Source organism: Coturnix japonica, unplaced genomic scaffold (assembly GCF_054131305.1).
Source record: "Coturnix japonica strain WE unplaced genomic scaffold, WE-NBRP24 Scf050, whole genome shotgun sequence".
Lineage (NCBI taxonomy): Eukaryota > Metazoa > Chordata > Aves > Galliformes > Phasianidae > Coturnix > Coturnix japonica.
Window position 1 is genome coordinate 278,614 of NW_028188953.1, and position 9,833 is coordinate 288,446.

The following is a 9,833-nucleotide window of genomic DNA, read 5'->3' on the forward strand; positions in this document are numbered from 1 at the left end:
TAAAACCATTCCCCCTTATCCTATCACTGCTCACCCTCGTCATGGAGTTATCTGGATCAATCTATGTCCATAACAGGGGGCTAGTTGGCCTTTGGGCTCCCCGGCCCCCAATATTGGGAAGGGAAAGGGGTAGGGAGATGGGAGCTGGGCTAAGGAAACAAACAGAGCAGTGGCAACGATCTAAGGAGGAAGACTTACTTTACTAACTACGATGTTGGGATGCAAGATTACACAATATAATACAGTCTAATTGAACCTGAGGGCCTCTGGAACGTGTAGTTCTTCTCTGAGCTCCACAGGATGTGATGAGGTGGGAAACCCATAGCAAAAGGTACAAATCCATGACAGCTTGGCTGGGGAGGAGTTCCCAGCTCCAGCGCTGCCTTCCATGGTGTTGCTGTGAAAGGGTGGATGAATTTGGAACCTGGAAATGCCAATTTTGGGGGTTGGATACGAAATCTGGGACTGGGGAGAGGGTGGGGAAGGAGGATCCCTTGGGAATAGAGATGGAGAGGAATGGGCTTGGATTTCAGTGCCAAAGGGGTAATGTTGGCCCAAGGGGACACACAGAATCATAGAACAAACCATCCCTGGTGGGAACAAAGCCACAAAGCGCCATCTTCACCACTGATGGGAGGGGAGCTGTCAATGGGGACACCAAAACCATGACAAACAGCAGCAACGATCTGAGGAGAAACAAAGGGATTTACTCAACATGGTGTGGGAATGCAAGGTAGCACGCTGTAATACCATATGATGAAGATTGAAGCTCATCAATCAAATGGAATGAGAGTGTCCAAAAGGTGGAAAGGCCTCACCGTGATGCTGAAGGGAGACGCACCGTCAGGTGGAGCAGCAGGGAGGAGAGCCGAAGGAAAAGGGATGTCAGATGAGCTACTGAGGCCCTACATGTATTATTGCCCCTAAGCAGCAATGAGAACAGCACAGCCAACAGCCTGCTGGGCAATGCAGGAGTTCTTCTTCTGCAGTGCCCCGAGGATTAACTCTTTAACTCCCAGTGCAATACATGGTGCTGTGATGTGGGATACCGATAACCAAAAATCATCAGTGACGTTCCACCCCTTATTCCACATCACTGCAGCGTGTTTAATACAAACCAACAAGAAACAGTCACTCACAAGCATTAAACACACGCACACACAAACCTATATGTGTGCATGGAATTACTGACTGCCCTTCCCCAGCATCAAATTCCCTTCTGGTGCACATTGAACAGCCCCATTTTACTCAATCACCCAACAAGCGCACCCAGCTCCCTGAGCAAAAACAGTTCCACGCAGAGGTTTGCCCTTCCAGAAGCTGGCAAGACCCAAACTGCTTTTCCCAGCATGTTCTTTACATGCACTGCAGGGACCTTCTCTCCCTTGACAGTATGTAGGGAGCTGGCAGGACCACGGAGACTGATAGATCCTCGGGTGTTGGCCAACCAAGTGGCTTCTGCCCAATGCTTCTTCCAGTGCTTCAATGTCCCACCACCCATTGCTTTCAACATGGCTTTTAACAACCCATTTTGGCGTTCAGTTTCACCAGAAGTTGGTGCATGGTAGGGGATGCGATAAATCCACTCCTTGCCATGATCTTTGGCCCGAGTATTTACAAGGACAATGTTGAAATGAGCCCCATTCTCTGACTCGGTTCTTTCTGGAGTGCCATGTCACACAGGACTTGTTTCTTGAGACCTAATATGGTGTTTAGAGGGTAAATGGGGTACTGCGTATGTTTCAAGCCACCCAGCGGTCGCCTCCACCATGGTAAGCACATCAGGATCTGGACAGGCTGGATGTCTGCACTGAAGCCAGTGGGATGAGATTCCACAAGACCAAGAGCCGGGTCCCGCACTTTGGCCACAGCAACCCCAGGCAACGCTCCAGGCGTGGGGCAGAGTGGTTGGAAGGCTGCGTAGAGGAACTGGACCTGGGGGCACTGGTGGATGCTCAGAGGAACATGAGCCAGCAGTGTGCCCAGCAGGCCAAGAAGGACAACAGCATCCTGCCTTGTATCAGAAACAGCGTTGGCAGCAGGAACGGGGCAGTGATTGTCCCCCTGTTCTCAGCTCTGGTGCTGTGTCCACTTTTGGGCCCCTCACTGCACGGAAGACATCACGGCCCTCTAGTGGGTCCAGAGGAGGTGACTGCGGTCATCTGAAGGCTTTGTTGGTATTCGGAGGGCTCCACTGATTGTCAGAGATGTTCACTGACCATCAGAAGGCTTCGTTGATCAACAGGGGGTGTCACTGGTCATCAGAGGGCTTCGTTGGTCATCGGGGATTGGAGGTGTCCATGGGAGGGGATATGCAGACCTTGATCTGGGTGGTGGGGTTGGGGCACTGATGCAAGAGGCCTAAAGCAGACCCAAAGGAGAGACAAGTGGCTGCAGTAAGAGGGGCTAAAAGGAGGGTGACGTGGTCACCTTGTGTCCATGCAGAGGTGGATCAAAGGGTGTAGGGTTCGGGAGGAATTGTATGGAGGAGCTGAGAGAGAACAGAGGGATTGCAGTGGGGCTGATGGCAGCATGAGGAGCTCCATCCTTTAGGACTTTGGAGAAGGTGATGAGAGAGGGTGGGGAAGCCCACAGGGGTGCAGGACATGGTGTGCATGGCATGGAGCTGGGGAAGCCTCCCAGCACTTTGAGGTGGCCACAGCCAGGCAGGAACAGATCCCAGCAGTCCCTGATGAGCATGAGAACAAGGACACAGACACACAGCGTGTAGCTTTGCTGAGGGATTTATTGATCATCAGAGGGTGTCACTGATCATCGGGAACTTCACTGGGCACTAAAGGGCAACACTGGCAAGGAGCAGCCTCGTCCCTGCAGGGTTTGTCTGAAGGACTCAGGGCAGGAGAAGGACTGGCAGCAGCCAAGAGACCCGGGACAGGACGTTGAGTCCCCTGGGGACAGAAGCCACAGCCCCTGTCCCAGCTGCATGGTGACTCTGGGCCATCCATAGGGCACCCTGAGCCTGCCCCCTCCAGATCCGTTCCTCTGCACGGCCCCATAGAGCGCAAGGGAAGGGCTGGAGGTGACAGTGCCCAGGTCCCCCTGGAACAGGCCATGAACAATCCCCTCCATGCCATCAATTCCCAGCCCCTGGTGCCCGGTCCTCAGGGCTGCGGAGACACCCAGGGTCCCCCAAGTGCCCTGTGGGGATGTAGGTGTCCCCTTGCCGCTCACCTGGACGTGTAGATCCAGGGACACACCGAGGGGACTGAGATAGTGGGACACACTGGGGGCAGTAAGACACACTGGGACACCCTGAAGGCACTGGAACAACGAGGCCAAGGCACGGTCCTGTAGCTTGCTGTCATGGCTTTGTAATGTTGCTGTCAATATTCCATATCATAACATCATGTGCAGAATCATTAGAAGGTTCATACTCCAGTTCCATGGAATAACAACATCCTGAATACTCAGCTCTCAGAAGAGAACTACGTATCCCAGAGGACTTCACAGTCAGAGATAAGTCACGGAGAATCTCTCTCTCTGTTTTATTCGATTTATTAGCCTCAATCATATTGCATTCTATTCTGTTATCATGTATTCCGATATCATATTCAGTAAAATAAGTTTTCCTCCTTGGATTGCCGCCGCTGTTCTTTTCCCATTCCCTTTATCCTTCCCTTTTGGGCTGGGGGCCCTATGGGGCGGCTGCCCCTGTCACGGGCACAGGTAGATCCAGGTAACGCATGACAGATGGTGATATCAGGGAGTAACGTTGGAGTGACATTCCTGGGGTGACATTCTCAGGGAGTTTGGTTGGGGACCTGAAGGTCTGTGATTGAAGAACAGTCCTGGGATGGAAGAAAGAATTCTGATCGTTTGAATGGAACTGCTGTTTGTGGCTGTGGCCACAAAGAACTTGCTTTGTAGAGAGAGCTGACCTTGGGCATTTATCTTGATTTGGCAAAGACTTATTTTGCAAGCAGGTGTTTCACCTGGGCTTTGTGTCGTGCAATGGACAAGCGAGTGCAGTGTGCAAGTGGAAAAAGGCCTGCAGACCCTGGGGAGAATAAAAGTAACTGTGACGTTCTCATTCTCTGAAATAGGATTAATGATATATTTTGACCCAAATTGTGGCCCTCACACACTCCAAAATTGGATTTATTGCATATTTTGACATGAGTTGTGAAGTTCTCACCCTCAGAAGTTGGGTTTTGCCCCTATTATGGCCCAATATATGATGTTCTTACACTCCAAAATAGAGCTAATGACATATTCTAACAGAAATTGTGACACACTCACACCCTGAAATTGAGTTTATGATATATTTTGACCAAAATTGGCATGGCAGATATCATTTGTCCTGAAAAAACAAATGGATTTTTCTCAGATTGCTCTGTAATAACAAACTAGAGCCAGGCAGACTGAAGAAATAGGAAAATCTATCAATCAATCCATCAAAATGCTCTGGCAATCGATGGAACTGTTGGTGCTACAGATACCGCTCGATTTGCCGTTTTTGTTAGAGGTTGTGATAACAGATATAGCGTCACTGAAGAAATGGCTTCTTTGGTGCCATTGAAAGTCAAAACTAAATCTCCGGAGCTGTATGAAGCAATAAAAGCAACATTAAAGTGATTTTCTTTCTCCTTTCACAGCACCTGTGTCTCCAGCATCCCTTCCCCCCCACCCCCAAGCCTTTCCACGATTCTGTTTCCATGATGTCAATGTGGAAACCTCAGCTGTGGTCTCCTGCTGCTCCAGATGAGTGCCAATCCTCTCCCACCACACAGTGCACACAAGCCCAGGGGGAACCTGGCCATGGCAGCAGAACAGATCTGCATCCTGGAAGGGATGTGAGGTCACAATGCCTGCCGTGCTCAATGAGGTCACAGTGCTCAGTGTGTGTACCCCAGCTGTTCCGTGCTGGCCCCAGCACTTGCTGTGGCTGCAGCGGTGGTGGTGGCAGCATGGCACGAGTGTGGGGGGCCGTGTCCCCCGCCCGCCTTGCTCTCCTCCTCCTACTGATGGCCATGTGTTCCAAGGAGACTTGTGCTGCGCCGTGGCGAGCTCCAGCAGCAGGTGGGTGGGCAAAGATGGGACCAAGTGTAACTACAGGCCAGAGGTCCAGGCTGTTGTTCCTGTGCCACACTGCCCCGGGACTGCCTTTCTGCAAGGGTTTATTGGGAAGGGGGCCAAGCAGCACCCCAGGAGCCAGGTGTGGGCTGAAGCAGCGCTCCACCAGGGCTGGCTCCAGCTATGCCAGGCCATGGCTCTGCTGCTGGCTGAGCCCACCCTGGAGGAGTCCTATGGGAAAGCTCAGAAGAAGCGTGCTGGGAAAAGCGTGAGCATTTCTGCTCTGGCTTCCCGGTGCTCCCCACAGGCAAATCCCAGTTCCCAACAGAGACACCCAGCTGGAGCCCAGAGGAAGGAACAGGCATCGTTTCCTCTGGTGCTTTAGTGGGAGATCCAGCAAGGAGCTCCCAGTAAGAAAGCCCTGACGGGCTGTATACCCTTCCATGAGGTCCCAGAGGTGTGTTACATGTGGCCTGGAGAGGGCATTTGAAAAGCTGCCGAGTGCCAGGCTCCAGGTCACCCCGGTTATTCTCTAGCTTTGGCAATCACGGTCTGAGTCTCCCATTCCATTACCTGACCAGTACCCAGTCACTAAGGGAGAAGGCGCAACATGCAATGGGAACATCTCTCATCTGTTCTTGATTTTAGATGATGATGTTGGAGTTCCTTATCCAGATGTTTTGATGGATACTGATTTTGTGCCTCAGGGGAAACCCAGAGGTAAGTTGTGTCTGTTTCCTGGAAGACAGAAAAATGAGCGCTGTAATAGTTTATTCAGGTACTTAAGAACCTCCAAAGGTCTTTCAGGTCTCTTTGTGCCTTAAAGGCCGTACACAGATCAGCTGAGAGTAGTTCTTTACTTGGAGAGTTGTCCCATTTCAGTGGGAAGGCAGCCCTTGCCACTCTTTGGAGGAGAGAACCGATGCCTTTGCTGTTTGGGCCATGTCATTCCCCGACCTGCTGCCAGTCTTTGCAGGTCACTGCAGAAAAACCAGGCCCCAGTGTGCAGTGGAAGCTCTCCTCACCTGTGTCTGATCACACTTGTGCCTGCAGGCCCTCCTGGTGGATTACCAGAATGGAGACCTGTCCCTGAACCTGGGGTGGATGCCAGAGGTAAGTCACCAGTCTTCACCTCATGATCTTTACTCATATTTGGTTGTGGAAGTTCAGGAAGGGTTCAGCTTTTTGCTGCCTGGTGGTTTCTCGTCCATGAGAAGCTTGGGCAGTCACTGTTCTTTGGGTGCTGTGTGCACCCACTGTCCCATTGGCTTTCTCTCCATCCATCGGAGATCTTTCTAGTAAGAAAACCCCAATGTTCTTCCATGCTGTCTCTGAGGACTGTTTCACGTGGCCTGGAGAGAGTATCTGCAAAGCTGCTGAGTGCCAGCCAACTGCCCACCTGGCCCCTCTGCAAATTTCAACCCAGCTCTGCCTCCTCTGTGCCTGCGCCATGCCCAAGACTTTGCCTTTCTCTCATTCTTCACAGCGCTGACAAATCCCGGGGAAGCCCACCACAACGGGGTCTATCGTTTTCTGAGGAATCCAGGTAAGCAGCGATCTGGCAGGAGTTCATAAGCAGGAGAAACATCCTGAAAACTAGGAGCGTGCAAGTTGTGCCCATGCCGGGGGGAAGGAAAAGGGGAGAAACAGGTTCAGGTGCTGCTGAGGGGCCCTGACTTTGCCCCCGAGGAGTGGGGTCTGAGTAGGGGGGGAGAGCTCAGGGCAGCACTCCCTGCACAACACGACCGTGGTTCTTGTCCACGTCACTCTTAGCAGGAACTGATTAAACAGATGCCCACACTCTCCTTCTGCTCTAATGAGTTTTGTTTAGTCAGACGACGTGTCCCAAAGGGTCACGGTGTGCCGGCCTGCGGCAGCACTACCCAGCCTCACAAGGCAAGGGTAGGTGAGTGCAAAAGAAATGTTAGAGCATGATGGAGAAGAAGGAGCAAATCTGGCAGAGCCAGAGCGTACCCAAAGCTGAGAGGCAAAATAGAGGCTCCAGAGCGCCTCGATGCGCGTTGCCTTTGGGAGTTCCCTTTGCTTCCCCTGGAAGCAGGGAAGCATTGCAGCCTGAGGATTTTCACTTGTTCCAGGAGGCCAACAAAATGGAAAAGAATTGTGTAGCAATGTCAGACCTCCTTGAGATTTCCCTTAAGGCACGAGACACAGAAATGACCATGTTGTTCCTCCAGGTGTGCCTGGTGCAGGACGTGCAAACGCCGAGCAAGTTAAAGTTGGTTGGAAGTTCTACCTGATAGTTGCTGGAGCTTCCTTGGGTTCCCTATTGCTGGGGATGCTTCTGTGCTGGCTTCTTATTTACTGGTACAGGAACAGAAAGTGAGTTGTTGACCCCCATCCCCATCCTGCCCAACTCTTTACTGTAGGGCTGCTGTGGGCCAGGAGGCGTTTCTAGTTAAAGCAGCGTAAAGAGACCAGTTAATTGTTGGCTCACACGGTCTGTGATTGACGCAGTTAGATGTTGTCATTGGCTTCAGCCCATCCTTACTGCTGGGCCAGAGACAGGCTGGGAGCTGAGGGTGGCTCTTTGCCATGCGCTGTGAGAAAGCAGAGCAGGGGCTCTCCTGTGCCCTCAGCACGTTCCTCTCTTTGCAGGCGCCGCTGGGAAGCTAAAAAATGGGCTAAACAAACCCAGGACAATACCATCATCTACAGGTCACTGCCAAGCTTCCTACCTGGACTGGATGTCTGACAAGTCCAGCAGCCCCCGGTCCCGACGGGCATCAACGCCGCCCCCCCGTCCCCCACCACCATCCTTCGGGGGACAGAAAGAACCCACCCGGGGTGGAGGCTTGCGGTCATCGGCCAGCACTGAAACAACGTCTGACCGGCAGATGAGCGACAGGCCCAGCAGCCCCCGGCCCCACCGGGCATCATCGCCGCCCCCCCCCACCCCCACCGCCATCCTTCAGGGGGCGGGAGCGGTCCCCTCAGCTCCGGAGCATCACCCAGCACCCGGACAACTGCTGCCTTGGGGAAGCATGAGAGGCCCGGCAGCCCCCAGCCCCCAGCACCAACTCTGCCTTCTTCCTCCCCTCCAGCATCCATCAGGGGACGCAGAGTGCAGAGGTGGGGAAACAGTCCAAGAGACAGACAACCACTGCCTGGGGGAAGCACAACCAGCCCAGCAGCCCCCCACCTCCCCAGGCACCGTCACCACCCTCCCCCTCCCCTCCACCATCCTTTATTAGGTAGAAGCGCCCCCGCCCCACCGTGTCAGCTTAGGGGCATCAGACACCTGGAAAACCACTGCCAGGGTGAAACAGACCAGGCCCAGCAGCCCCCAGCCCTTCCCCAGCACCACCTCTGCCCTCCTGCTCATCTCCACCATCGATCAGGAGGTGGGAGCACCCCCAGTGGGTTGGTTTGGGGCACCATCTGACATCCACAGAACCACTGCTGTCATCAACCAGAGTTTTCCAGGCCCCACACTACCAATAAATTGATAGTTATACTACAGTTGTCCGTGTACTGTTGTCGTGTCATTACCTGACCCACTACCAGACCCTCACACAAATGCAGCACAGCAGGCAGGGCAGAAACAGCCCCATGGGATCCAGAGGCTTCCAGAGACTTGGATGGGCCCTGAGATACAACACCACCAGCACAAGTGATCCTGCATTGACAGGAAGCCCGTGGGATGCCCAGAAGAGAAATGTGGGCTGAGTTTCCTGCTTTCTGTGCAAACACTGGAAGGCCAAAAGCCGGCAGGCCGGCCTGGGGATTCCTATGCAGCCTGCCCGGGGCTCAGTGCCAGGCAACAAAATGGCTGCCTGACCTGCTGGGCCTGTGAGGCCAAAAGCCGGCCAGGCAGTCGGGGGGGACCTTGCCAGGCCTGAAGCTGGTCATGCGGTTAGGGGGGCCCTGTTAGGCTAAAAGCCAGCTGTCTGCTCTGGGGGGCACTGCCAGCTCCAATGCCTGCAGGCCGGGGAAGCCCTTCCAGGCCAAAAGCCTGCAGGCCGGGGTCCCTGCCAGGCATGGATTTAGGCCCCGGGGCTGGTGATGGCCTCTCAGCCTGTGGCTTGATGCCTTGGGGCTGGTGCCGGCCTGCCTGGCTGTGCTGGGAATGCAACCTTGGTTCTGCATCACAGTTTGAACAGGGCAGTTAGGAGCATGTTTTAGAAATACACAAGGTTCCACCCATGCAGTGCTTATTCCTGTGCCTGTGTTCCAAAGCCCAGGCTCCATGAAGGTCAGCACTGTTTTAGTGTTGACCTTGATTGGAACAGAGTTGGATCGTAGGAGGCAGTGTGATCCCACAGAGATGGCACTGAGCAGGAGGAGGAAGAAACCTGTTTGTGAATGGCCAGTTTGAGCCAAACACAGCATGTCGTGTTGTGTTGCTGAAGCACGGAATGGCTGATGTTGGAATGGAGATCTGGGCCCATCTGGTCCAGGCCCTGCTGCAACAGGGCCAGCAGAATTGGTGCCCAGGAACACATCCGATGGGTTTGGAGATCTCCCAGAGGAAACCCCACAGCCTCTCTGGGTCTCTGTGCCAGTGCTGCAGCACTTACACAGTGCAGGAGCGCTCCTGATGTTTGGTGGCAACCTCTGGTCCTGCCACTTGGCTCCACTGGATGCTCCTCTCAGCCCCTTCTCTCAGGCTTTTGTCATAGAAGAGTTCTCTTTGGGTCCTGTGGGTTCCTGCCCCTGACAGACTGTGGGAACAGACCACCCCCGTGGCCCCACCCTGGCAATTTGTCACTTGCCAAGGACAGAGGGGAGAAAGAGGCAGAGGTAGGGGCAGGTGATAAGGAGGGCAGAAACAGCCCCAT